Source organism: Aedes albopictus, chromosome 1, assembly GCF_035046485.1.
Source record: "Aedes albopictus strain Foshan chromosome 1, AalbF5, whole genome shotgun sequence".
Taxonomy (NCBI): Eukaryota; Metazoa; Arthropoda; class Insecta; order Diptera; family Culicidae; genus Aedes; species Aedes albopictus.
The window spans coordinates 168749047-168763630 of NC_085136.1; positions in this window are offsets into that span (position 1 = coordinate 168749047).

Here is a 14584-nt window from a genome sequence, read left to right on the forward strand (position 1 = left end):
CCAAAAATAAGCAGCACTTTAAAGGCCGTTATGTGATATTGTTACAGCTAGATGCTGTAATAAAGAAACACTTGGTCTATTACACAGGGTTTGTCGGATGTAAACATTGTTTTCAAAACAAACTTTAAGCGGGATATATAGCTACTACAAAAATACTTTACAGCTCAGGCCCGTGCACAGAAGTGGCGCCAAGGGAGGGGTTTTTCCCAATTTCGGCAAAAGGCGGAGGGGCGCCTAGTGTATGAAACGTCGGTAATGGGGAGGGTTTAACACCCAAAACCCCCCCCCCCCTTGTGCACGGGCTTGTTACAGCTATCCATCTACATACATACATACATTTATTTGTTCAACATCATTAAGACAAGACATAATCAACAAAAGTACGCCACAATACTCGGTTTGTGGCTGCCGCTCTCCATCCTCGGTCGCGCCCAATGCTCGCACAGTCACGCTCCACCTGGTCCGCCCATCGTGCTCTCTGCGCTCCACGCCTTCTTGTGCCAACCGGATCCGTTGGAAACACCAGCTTTGCAGGGTTGTTGTCCGGCATTCTTGCAACATGCCCTGCCCACCGTATCCTTCCAGCTTTGGCCACCTTCTGGATGCTGGGTTCGCCGTAAAGTGCAGCGAGCTCGTGGTTCATCCTTCTCCGCCACACACCGTTCTCCTGCACACCGCCGAAGATCGTTCTTAGCACGCGTCGCTCGAAAACTCCGAGTGCTTGTAGGTCCTCCTCGAGCATGGTCCATGTCTCGTGCCCGTAGAGGATCACGTCTTATTAGCGTTTTGTACATGGTGCATTTGGTGCGTGGGTGAATCTTTTTCGACCGCAGTTTCTTCTGGAGCCCGTAGTAGGCCAGACTTCCGCTGATGATGCGCCTCCGGATTTCACGGCTCACGTTGTTGTCAGCCGTCAGTAAGGATCCGAGGTAGACGAATTCCTCCACCACCTCGAAAGTATCCCCGTCTATCGTAACATTACTACCCAGACGGATCCGGTCGTGTTCGGTTCCGCCTACCAGCATGTACTTTGTTTTTGAGGCATTCACCACCAGTCCGACCTTTACTGCTTCGCGTTTCAGGCGGGTGTACAGTTCTGCCACCGTTCCAAATGTTCTAGCGATAATGTCCATGTCGTCCGCAAAGCACACAAATTGACCGGATTTTGTGAAAATCGTTTCCCGGCTGTTGAGCCCGGCTCGTCGCATCACACCTTCCAGCGCGATGTCGAAGAGTAGACATGAGAGTCCGTCACCTTGTCGCAGTCCCCGGCGAGATACGAATGAACTGGATAGTTCACCCGAAACCCTTACGCAGTTTTGCACACCGTCCATCGTTGCTTTAATCAGTCTTGTCAACTTCCCAGGAAAGCCGTTTACGTCCATGATTCTCCATAGTTCTGCGCGGTCGATACTATCGTATGCCGCTTTGAAGTCGATGAACAGGTGGTGCGTTGGGACCTGGTATTCACGGCATTTCTGGAGGATTTGCCGTACGGTAAAGATCTGGTCCGTTGTCGACCGGCCGTCGATGAAGCCGGCTTGATAACTTCCCACGAACTCATTTGTTTTAGGTGACAGACGACGGAAGATGATTTGGGATAGCACTTTGTAGGCAGCATTCAAAATAGTGATCGCCCTGAAGTTCTCACATTCCAAATGGTCGCCTTTCTTGTGAATGGGGCAGATTACCCCTTCCTTCCACTCCTCCGGTAGCTGTTCGGTTTCCCAGATCCTGACTATCAGCCGATGCAGACAGGTGGCCAACTTTTCTGGGCCCATCTTGATGAGTTCAGCTGCGATACCATCCTTACCAGCTGCTTTGTTGGTTTTGAGCTGGTGAATGGCATCCTTAACTTCCCTCAGCATGGAAGTTGGTTCATTTCTGTCCTCCGCTGCACTGGCGTCGTCGTTCCTTCCGTTGCCGTGGGCTCCCGTGCCTACGTTCTCCACGCCGTTCAGGTGCTGATCGAAGTGCTGCTTCCACCTTTCGATCACCTCACGTCCGTCCGTCAAGAGGCCTCCGTCTTTATCCCTGCATATTTCGGCTCGCGGCACGAAGCCGTTGCGGGATGCGTTGAGCTTCTGATAGAACTTCCGTGTTTCTTGGGAACGACACAGCAGTTCCATCTCTTCACACTCCGCTTCTTCCAGGCGGAGCTTTTTCTCCCGAAAGAGGCGGTCTGCTGTTTCCGCTTCTGTTTGTAACGTTCCACGTTCTGTCGAGTCCCTTGCTGCAGCATTACCGCCCTCGCTGCGTTCTTCTCCTCCAAAACCGTTCTGCACTCTTCGTCGAACCATTCGTTCCGTCGATTCCGTTCCACGTACCCGATGGTGCTCTCGGCTGCGTCGTTGATGGCTGCTTTCACTGTACTCCAGCAGTCCTCTAGAGGGGCCTCATCGAGCTCGCCCTCGTCTGGCAACGCGGCTTCGAGATTCTGCGCGTATGCTGAGGCGACATCCGGTTGCTTCAGTCGCTCTAGGTTGTTCCGTGGCGGTCGCCGGTACCGTACATTGTTGATGACGGAGAGTTTTGGGCGCAGTTTGACCATCACCACATAGTGGTCGGAGTCAATGTTGGCGCCACGATAGGTCCTGACGTCGATAATGTCGGAGAAGTGCCGTCCGTCAATCAGAACGTGGTCGATTTGAGATTCCGTCTGCTGTGGTGATCTCCAGGTGTAACGATAAGGGAGGCTGTGTTGGAAAAAGGTGCTACGTATGGCCATATTTTTGAAGGCGGCGAAATCAATGAGTCGTAGGCCGTTTTCGTTTGTTTGCTGGTGGGCGCTAAACTTACCAATCGTCGGTCTGAATTCCTCCTCCTGGCCTACCTGAGCGTTCAAATCTCCTATGATGATCTTGACGTCGTGGCTTGGGCAGTGGTCGTACTCGCGTTCGAGCTGCGCGTAAAATGCGTCCTTGTCATCATCAGTACTTCCAGAGTGTGGGCTGTGCACGTTTATTATGCTGAAGTTGAAGAATCGGCCCTTGATCCTCAACCTGCACATTCTTTCGTCGATCGGCCACCAACCGATCACGCGCCTCTGCATATCACCCATCACGATGAAAGCTGTTCCTAGCTCGCGTGTGTTGCCGCAGCTCTGGTAGATGGTATGATTACCTCTAAACCATGGATCCTGTCCAACACACCTCCTGCAGCGCTACGATGCCGAACCCGCGGTCCTTCAGTAGATCGGCTAGTATGCGGGTGCTCCCAATGAAGTTGAGAGATGGGCAGTTCCACGTATCGAGTTTCCAATCGCAAGTCCTGTTTGTTCGCTGGGGTCGTTGCCGTTGGTCTCGGTTCGTATTATTCTGTTGCTGATTTTCCGTTACAATGGGTTTTTACGGCTGGCTCGTAGGGCCTGACACCAACCCCCTACTTTCCGGAGGACCATAGTGCACAGTTGAGCTTAGAGTCCTTCCCTGGCACTCGGACGTAGATCAGCCGCCCCTAACATGGGGATCAGACGCTGTTGTGAGCCGCTCCTCCTGGAGAACAGACGCTCAGGTTTACCGAAGCAAACCCCCCCTTCCCTGTCAGCCTACGACCAAAGTTCCCACCGGGGTTGGTTACCCGATCTTCCCTAAGGTTGCTCATAGTTTCCGGCCGGTACCGCGTGGAGGTAGGGATAGGAGTTGCTGGGCAGAGGCTAGTGGATCACAATGGGATCTGAATTGCGCAGCATACCCAGCCTTTACCGTGCCACAGCTATCCATCTCTGTGCTGTGAAATTATTTGGGTTGCTTTTATTGCACCTTAATCCAACTCCGAAAGATTTGCCGGAAGATGTGCAAATCGAATAATAGTCCCAATCAATAAAACAGCTGCTTTTATACAGTACGTTTTGTAATGTTGCCAACTAGCAGCGCTTCGTAGCTGTTTAAAGAACACTCTTTCAGCTATAAGTTGTGACGAAAAACCTGTTGGCGCAACCACACAGCTTGTTCAATGTAAACATTGTTGCGTTTGACGTTTCACAAGCTTTTTCAGCAAAATGAAATTGAGTAAGATTTCTTGCGGCGCAATTACGAAGCCTTGTCTGGAGTAAAACAAAGCGGGCTATTTTCTGTACTATGCATATATAGCAATGTGGCAGCGAGGACATCATGGGGACCATGGATACGAAGATCGGGAGCTCGATTCCAAGTAGCGAAAAGTACTTTAATTTATTCAATTTTTAAATCGATAATTCCAGTGCCACATGTATTGCGTCACAGTATCCATAACCTAATAATATTTAATCGATCAATTTGCGGATGCCGTATAACTATTATTTAACAACTGTGAAAAGGCTGAAAAAGCGCCTTCTTAAGATGTTATTCAGTTTCGCACAGCATAAACATGTGGATTAAGTTCGCCAGATTTATAGGTATAGGGGTTGCATAGAAGCTTTCGTCTATATGTACAACACAGTAATTCAGCATCAATCCGTATTGAGGACGGTTTGTTGACGTTTACATTCACAATAAATGTTTGATGGGTTGTAACCTTCACACTCGAAACAGATTTGCGGGCTCGGCAAAAACGCGCACAGCCGTCTGCTCAGTAAAACTATCAGCTGATATCCCAGCAAAAAGTGACATTTGTTAGCTGACTCTCAGCAAAACGATTGCCGAAGCTCAGCAATGAACTGTCAAAATTGCTGAGATCTCAGCAAAATTGTTGTTTGCTGATTACTCGGCTGTGCAAATCTCGGCAAAAGAATGGAAAAATGCTGATATCCCGGCAATCTGAATTAAGTGTGTTGTTACCGTCCTAAACAGCAACATTTTGGCTGGTTATGGTTTGGGAAAGATGTTTTGCATTATTATCGCGGTAAGGTTCATTTCGAGCATCTTGATCGATAGCACCAATCGCAATGGGTGGGTCAGCACCAATAGTGATGCCTGAAGTCAGTCGCACTGGAGCAGCGGATCTACGGCGACGAAAAAGACCGAAGAGAGCACCGATTGGATATACTATCGGGGAAACTTCGGGAGTCGGGAAATATGATCGAGAATTACGAAGGTCAGCGCGACCGAGAGAGGCAGTTAGTTTAAGCGTTCTTAGCCGCCCGGACGTGTCGATCCACCCGCAGTTTTTACTGCGTATAGTGTGCACACAAGTACAACAACACTCCCCTCCCCCACGGTAGACGTGGGGAGGTGCCTCCGTAAGCAGCTAGAGAGATTTTTGTGAGCCTCGGATCGCAAAGCATCCTCTTCGCGGCCTCTCTCCAGCAGGCCGGTTCTACTTTCGACGCGTGGACAAATTCCGTCAAACTGATCCACCCAACTCCGCTTGGGAGACAGTCAGGCATCAACCAACGCCCTACGGTGGACAGGGACGCCCTCTCCCCCCTCTCTGCACAGCCTCGTGTCGCAATAACTTCTCGGTGTTTCCTGATCGCGGCGGCCGGTTCTATACTCGATGCACGTGGATATGTGCGACGAACTGCAACTGCTCCCACCAACTCCGCTTTGGGGGCAGCCGATCATCAACAAGCGCCTTGTGGTGGACTGGGAACTGTCGACAACCTTCCCCCTCCTTCTACGAGATAGGCAAGAGGAAGCCCCACGTCCCCTCGATAGACACATGTGAACGATCCCGGACAAGGCTGAATGTTGAGCTTTCAGCCAAAATCGCCTCCCCTGCTCTGCACGTGCGGAAGGCCGTGGACACGCCCTGGAAGCCGATGCCAGGATCCGATTAAGCTGACAGTGCCATCAAACTCATTCCGCCCATACCATTGACCGCAACGCGTTTTGGTCGAATGCAAGTTTTAAACGTGAGTACATGTTTCTCTTTCCCTTGCCATCCGAAAGCTCTCCCTACCTTTAAACGCCCTAGGACTCAAGAGCAAAAGAGGCCTTTCGCGCCCACCCGGGAAGCTGCCGACGGTCAGACCTGTAACCGGTTGGTTCCAAGTCTTAAGATTTTCGATTGTATGAGTGTTTGTTTGTGTAGAAAATTCACGTTTTTAATATATAAGATACAGTAGGCCCCACCCTATAGCGAGAAACCGTACCGCCGCAAGACAATGTTGCTAAAGGGAGATTAAGAGCTCGCATAAAAAGGTGCCAGTATGGCAGATGGTAAAAGGGAATCGTAAATGGGAAAGATTATGAGTGCTAATGGGCGCAGCCATCTTCCAAAAGTAGGAGATTGGTCAGAAAATAACCAGGCGTCCGTGTGTTAAGACCAGTAGTAAAAGTGCGGTAGGAAGTGCTTTTTGTATCCCCCCCCCACCTTTGTAGGGAATCGCCACCGCCTCCGTTCAGGACCTCGATTCCGTTTAATAAAACAGTCAACACACGGCGGTTCGGGAGTCAATATGGCTTCCGAGCCTAATCGCTAAGGAACCGCCATCGTCCCATTCAGGACGATTCCCTCAGGCCGTTGGCCTTAATCGCCAAGAGGAACCCTTCTCGGCACGGTCGTTCCGGTATCGTCCTGCGCCGTGTCGATTCAGCCAAGGAAGGAAGACGCCTGATGCCCAATACCAACCAGCAACGCCCGCTGGTTCCCGTCGGCCAAGCATCGGCCCGACAAACCCACCATTGCATTCCCGAGCTGCCTCGGCGGCGAAATTCCGGCCACACGGTAGTGCAGGAGCAGCCGTTTGGGCCAAAGCGACGAGGCGGAAGTATCTGCAGCAGCGGTCGTGAGTACCATCTCCAAAAGTCTCGCTTACACGTCACAAGAACTGTGCAACCCACGCCCACACGACACGCTAGGAACCTTAATAAATTGTTAGAAATGTGAAACTTCTTGTATTTTCATACTTTGTCCGCGAAGCCCCTCCGATTACCGAGTAGCATGCCGGCCCTGAGACCCAGTTAGAGGGGTCTCATGCTACTGAGCTTGTTTCCGGGAGTAATTGAGAGCCACTGTGGCTGCGGAGCAGCCCTGTAAGTCTCTGTGGTTACAGACCAGCAGCTTAGGGTCTAGGTGGGTCCCCTTCTGGGACCGCACGAGCTCCCGAGGTAAAAAAAAAATCAACCTTCAGGCACATTAGCGTACAAGCACCTTGCAGCTTACCAAGTTAGCTTTTGGTACTTAGTGCCGTACCCCAAGCCGGACCGCCATACCTTAGTATGGACAAGGCGACACTAGCCAGAAGCTTCCCAAGCAACACGACTTGTTGCTAATCCAGTAACAGCAACCTTACACAGTTAGAAAAAATCACCGACTTCGGTAATGTTTTACCGAAATCTCAACCGTTAAGTTTGTTTTACAGGAAAAAATCGGTAAAGGTACCAACTTTTACCGAAGTTCGTTATAGTTTGACAGATAAACGAAAACATTTTACCGAAATTTGTTTATTTTTTACAGTTTTTCGTTGAAAACCCATTACCGAACGCTCAGCGGTTGAGATTTCGGTAAAAATTACCGAACGCGATTAGCTGTGTAGTGCAATTTATTCACTGTCTGAACTGAACTGTTCACTGAATATATTCGTTTCAACAAAGTTTTATGAGCGGCACACCGGTGCCCTGATCAACGTGAACTCTTGTTCACTTAGGACGAGTTAATATGAGAAATGCAGCGAGTAGAGAGAAAAATCATAATTGAGCGAAACTCGCAACAGATTTGGTTCGTAGAACATAGCTTTGTTCCACTAGACTGATCGGGACACAAACATTCACTGGGGGAGGATGCATGGTTGCATGACGGATCCCATTCACTTGTTGCAGTCGAGCCGACCCACAAAACGATCAACGAGCAGCCATCGAGTGGGTGTGTAAGCTGTCTAAACTCGAGGTGTTTGGCACGAAATGATTCAAACTGGTTTATCTTCAGATGCGACTTCGAATTGGGGGATTCTTGTTTGATTGGTTAATGTATTGATTTCATAAAGGTGCACTCTCGTAGATTTTTGTATATACAAAAATGGAAAATTCCAGACCTCCTTGCTCCTATTGAGACGTGTGCGTGGTGTTAGACGGCCCCTTAAATGGCGCGGAGGACTTTAAAACAAAAAAAAAAAAAACAAAGGCATCGCATCGGAAGAAATGACTAATTCATGAGATCATGAGATTGTAAGTTCAATTCAATGTCTTTATTTTTGTTAACGAGGGATAGTCTCGGGACTCACGGCTAAATCACTAAAAGGGTTGTTGTTGATAGTGTAAGTTAGAATTTTCCAACAAATAATGATTCGTGGCTTACCATTACCAACTCATCTCAAGATCGCCATTGTGATTGCGTTCTTCAGCAATGGCTTTCTGTTAATTTCAATTTCTATTCAATTTCTCTTATCGCTCGCTTGTGGGCCGTTCATAAGCCACGCAGACCAAAATTTGGTCATCTCAGACCACCTTCCTTCCCCCTCGTAAATTTTTGTCCATACAAATATTTTAAAATTTGTATGAAGTGTAGACTTTGGCCAAACCTTCCCCCACCCCCCTCCACACAAAAAGTCTAAGTGGTTTACGAACGGCCTCTTGCGTATCTATCCACCGTATTCTTTCATTACTTTCTTTACTCGATCTTACTTCGAGTAGTATTCATTTCACCGAAAAAAAAGCCAAATAAAGTTAATTATGAGAAAGGCTATTTACCGGTTTCGAGTAGGCCAAGGACCTCTTCCACCAAACTCTTGAAGGCGGCACCCTTGCACTTCTTATCGCACTTCAGCTCCAGGATTGGCTCCCGGACCCTCGAGCTTGACGTCGCTTCGCATCGCCGTCAAGAGGTCCGAGTACTTTGACTTTTCTGTCTTGCCCGAGCAGAAGAGAATAACAACAGCATAACAAAATGCGTTATTTTGGCAAAATAACTGCATAATGGAATTAGTAATTTTCATGTTATTAACATAACATATTGAGTTATAAACTTGGCTGTCATAAGCGGCAAAATAACAAGTCACATAACAAAAATTTGTTCCTGAAAAATCAATTTAATAACATGTTTTGTTAGTGGCAATAACAACTTAATAACAGTGAATTTGGGAAATATTTCAATAACAAATTTTGATATTAAAGAGTTATTAAATTAGTTAAAAATTAGGGTAAAAACTAACTTTTTTTACTCATTTTTGGGTAATTATTTTAAGTGTGTTATTCTATTTTTAGAAAATAATAGGCCACATAAAAAAAATTTCGAATTCATTATAAAACTTACAAACATCGACGGGATTTGAACCTCCAATCCTGCTATCGTAAATTTCCAGTCGCCTTTACCGATGAGGCTATCACAGCACTTGCAGTGAGGGACGATAGAAGCTTTACTGGTTCTACGTATTGCCAGTTTCCCTATTCTCCCATTTCATGTTTGCCAGTCGCAGGACAAAAATAGACAGAGATTTGAATGCAAGATCAAACAACGAACCTCTCTCTCTTACCAACAGCGCTATCGCGGTGCGCAGACATGTGCACTGTAACACTAATAACAGTTGTGGCGTTCGCAGGGCCCGTCGTCGGCTGTTTCGGAACAAGGAGAACGACGAAAAAGTTGCTAGTCGACTATTTATGATTGAGCTTCGTCATGGGGTGCATTTTGGCGGCGACAAAGATCCTTTCCAGACGGAGATGATTTTATTTAATTTTTTTGTTTTGTTCGCGTTGTGAGAACGGCGATTATACACGTACCTACGTGAGCGAAGGTAAAAGGTAAATATATCATATGCCGATATGATTACTTCTGCAGATGCTGTTTAGTTTTATCCTGTTTTAGATTATTTTTAGTAATGAAAAAAGATATTTATGACATAATGTCAAACAATATATGATCGAATAATAATAGACCGAAAGAAAAAAAAGTTATAATAGACAAATGCAATCATCAATTGAGCAGAATTGTCTGTATAGTTGACATTTTTATTGATTAGAATTATTTAGTAGGTACCATATTTGCTATCTCCACTCTCACTAACATTCATTACTTCGTAATACATAGTCTGTTCGATACTTTTTGACGTTATAATTAGAGGTTAGAATAGCAGTACATATGACATGACATATAATTTCAACTAAGTTTACTCAATTTTGAGATAAAAAGAACTCATTTGCAGATGTATCACTTTTTGAAGCTAAAATTTTACTTAACTTATAAGAATTGGGAATCGTAGAAAAGTGATAGGAATTTGGCACCGTAACGGAACTGGGATATTGAAAGAAGGAAATTAATACAAAGATAAACATATCAATAGCTATGATGCTATATTTACCCAAAACTCAAATTATAGCAATGAATAAAATAAAAAATACGGAAGAGTCTGATGAAATTTTTAGAAGTTACAATGCCTTTATTTTCTACTTCATAATATGAAACAGCAGACAATAAAATAAAGAAGGTAAGCTATGTAATGGTTATATCTGCGATAAATTTTCTCCGATTTTGACAATATTGATCTCATTTGATCCAGATTTATTTTTTCCATCAAAAACAAATCCGACTGAACCAATCTGGTCATCGTGAGTTAAGAAAAAACCCGAATTGCCATACACGTGGAATTTTCCATAGACCAGCTGCAATTGGCTTCTTTAGTGGTGTTGAGATAATTCCATATTCACAATCTATACATGCCAAACTGAGCCGAAATCCAAATTTTCATGAACTTTGGTGCCCGGGAACCTATTTAAAAATCGATTTAAAGTTTGTATGGGATCGATTTGTCGAATCACCCCTCGTCGCATTTCGTACTGGGCGGAGCTGTCAAGCAATTGCCCAGCTGTCAAAAGGTGATTTCAAAAAATCTTTTTGTAATTTAATTTAGGTATCAAAATAAAGTTTTAAAAATCTAAAAAAAAAAACATACTGGCTTAAAAAAAGGTGCTCTTTCGAATAAAATCAAAAAATCAATATATTATTCTTAATTTAAAAAACCCAATTGGTGATTGGTACAAATTAAGTACCTTACCAAGAAAAAAAAATGTTAAATTTAAATTTATACGTTCAATATGTAGTCCGTCCAAAGTCTTACACTGTACATCAAAACGTTTTTAATTAGATTTTGTTTTAGATTTTATAGAGACATTTTAAAATCTTCTCCTGTGTGGTAGGGATAGGATTTTTCAAAACACCATCGTTCTTCTTCTTCTTCATGCACCATCAAATCACCAATAGCATATCTGCCCAGCCTAGGCCCAAAGTATTGACTTCAAAGTAATCATTACGAAGCATAAATGTCAATTTCTTGATTTTGCTTTGGCTGACCAAGCCAAGGTTGACCGTAGCATTTTCATAATTCAAATCTCAATTTGTTCATCGAGCACATGTTCTGTTGTGCTGCACGTGGATGTCAAAGCGTTTTCAACAGTGTAATTACGAAGCATATTTCACGAGAGACCATATTTTTTTCAATACGCTAACTCCAACAACGCCGATATTAGAATAGAGGAGCTTAGAAGCAAAGGGGTGTAAGTTACAAAAACCCAATCGTTCTATTCGCATAACCAATCAATAAAAAAGATGTCTTATTCAAACGAGTTTAAGTTCACTTAAATCGGTTCAAAGTTGAAAAAATATGAGTACTTTTCAGTTTTGAGGGTAGCCGGATACGCTTCCGTCATTCTACGCTATGAAAAACAAGCAAAACTGCAGCCCCTCAACAGCAATTGAATGTTTTTTTTTTTAATTTTTCAATTACATAGAATAAAGCTGTTTCCTTATAAACATTTTCTGATCTTTTACCTGCTATCCATCGACCTTTTGCTCTACAAGCAATGAAAAAAAACGAATACTTAATCAAATTTCTCATTTTTTGTAATATAGCTAAAAATTAAAATTATTTCATATTCTGATATAATTATGTTATTTTTGCAACTGATTATTTTGTTCAGTTGCAAAAATAACAAAGTTTTAACAGAGTTTGTTCTGATTTATTTGTAACAAAACTAGTTACAAAAGATTATAATATATTTTCTTATAATTTAGTTTGAAAAAGTTTGAAACAGTCCATGTCATAACAAAATTATAACATAATTTGTTAGTTATATCACATTAAGATATAATTGTGATATATTATTGTTATGTTCATCTAGTCGGGTATGGCCTCCACTTTAGCATCCTATTCTACATCATATATGACTTCGTGATGGCTGAGAATTCTATATATTTAGACCAACATGTTAGAATGCGAACTTCAGTTTCTCTCTTCCCTAATAGGTGTATTTTCAACTATTCATGTACCTATCTTTCAAATAGGTAGATCCGACTTCATCCTCTGGAACGACAGGGAAAACATGTGAAATACAAAATATTTCTGAAAAATCCCATTCAAAACCATCTACAATTTTGGATTCAGCTGTCTGTATTAGCTTCGTTCAAACAAGTTTATTCCATAAGTTTGACATTTTTATCATTGAAATTCACATGTCAAAGGCGGAATCTGGAACGTCCCTTTGAAAACCTTAAAAACCTTCAATATCGTCTGCTATGTTCTCGTTTAGATGTATGCAGGGTACTGCGCCACTTGGGCAGTGGCTGGTATTTTGGGTACTTTTCAGCTACAACTCAGTCAATTTCAGAAATTTAGCAAAACCTCGCGCCGCAGAGCAGGGACTTTGTTTTGTACACATTACAGCACCTCCATGTCACGTAATATACCATACCTCTTATCAAATGTGATACCGTAAGTGTACCATACTTTGCGCACCTAGGGCCTAACTTTGCGCACTTTTCAAAAAATCGTTAAACAGTTTTTCTGGTGCATTATGCAAACTTTTTCCCACGGAATACTAGCTAGTGATATGGGGCATGCACTTTGTCTCAGTTTGGATGTAATGATAAATGGAAGAGGAAGACAAATTGATGAGTGAATATGCAGTTGTTTTCCCTCAAATGCTGTAAATAACGTTGTAGAATGACGTAGGTTTTGTTTCAAAATTTGTTTTAGTTTAGATAGCAATACCATAAAGTATTTGTGCACTCTCAATAATACAATAATAACCAAACTTGTTCCACAACAGAATGTAATATTGAGATGTTATTTAAGGGCTGCATACCAATTGCTTGGTCATAACAAAATAAGATTGTCCAACAAAACATGTTATGGAAACGTAATGCCTTGATAATTCAATAATAACAAAACAAGATATAAAAACAGGTTTTGTGATTTCGTAGTTATTAATTTGATATTCCCCTCTGCTCGGGTGATGACGAGCGCGTCGCCTTTCTCACCCTTGGCGCCTACCCTTTTACACCTTGGTTTGGTGTCCCTAGCTACTTCTACATGCGGCTTCGTCATCTTCTTCATCCGCTCTACCTTCGTCCAAGGGGGTCTTGGACCTTGGTGCACCCTACTCTGTGGCTTCTGAGGGCCAACCCCTTGTTCCCATCCTTTCGGGATGGGCCAGATTTTTCAGGGCCACCCTTCCCAACTTTCCGGGACACCTGGCTGGGGTCCAACTTGCCGGCATTGCTGCCGACCTTCGAGTAAGTATTCGACTGGCCTTGCGGGCACCGCCAGACAGCTCCTCACCTGACGGCTGCCTCGCCCGCTTCTACGAGTGCTTGTCTCGAGCAGTCACATCCACCACACCTTTTGGACTACCTGCGAAAGCGAAAGCCTCCGTCTGGTTAGACTTCGTATCCTTTTCTTTCACAGGTTCCACCGCTGCTGCAGTCTTCGCAAGTATCTCGTGTTCCTGCTTGGCATCGTCCATCGGCTTCCAAAGTCACAACAGGGCCGTTTAAAGGTCCTTACTAATGTTGGACTTCGTGGACACCAAGCTGCTGCTCAGCCACCTCGATTGCGGGTAGTCCTCCTCTTTTTTGGTTGATGACCCTCAACAATCACGCTCCATCCAGTATCTCCACCGGCTGGCTTGCTGGAGAGTGGACCGGAGCTCCAACGCTGGAGCTGCGTGCGCAGCTTCCCGCGCCTTCATCCTCACTTTTCCACAACGGATAGCTCACCAACCCACTAATTGCGAAGAGATTGGCATCGCCACTACCACTACCTTTTACCATTTGATTTTAATTTTTAAAAGTTTTTCATGTTAGATCCTACGAGTTGCACGGAAAAGAGGTCCACCACGCCAGAGCTCTGCATTAACGCGGTAAGGGACGAAATACTGTGTGGGGTACACCCCACAGGCTCCATTGAAGATCGAACATCTTTTTCACCCCCTCGATCACTTATTCCTCGGCACGGATCGCTTGGCACCTTGAATAGGGGTTAGTAGTCCTATTCTTAGCCAGCGCCTACGCGGCTGACTCGCAAGCAGGGAGTTCGTCAGGCCCCGGGACTATAATCCCTTCTGTTCCAGAATGGTGTGTTAGCGCGCTAGTTCTGTGCTAGTGCGCAGCGTTCCTACTCCAAAGGTTGAAAGGTTTGAGAGCTTGGTAAACTTTTGTTTGGTCGGGCAATATACAAAAGTAACGGAGGACTTATAGATTTGGAAACGGTCTGTGGTTACATGAGTGCCATCACGTCGGTCGTAATAGATGTGGAGCACTTCACCTATTTTGATGGACCTCGCAGTGTAAGTAGTGCAGAACAAATAGTAATAATCCTTTACAGGCCAGCTTATGAGAGTGCAATGTTGAACAGCACGTTTGAAAATGCATCACCCATATGTAATCCATCTGAGGTTGATGAATGAGCCCTGAGACATTATCGGCCGTCAGAACCTACCATGCTCGTGGCGAC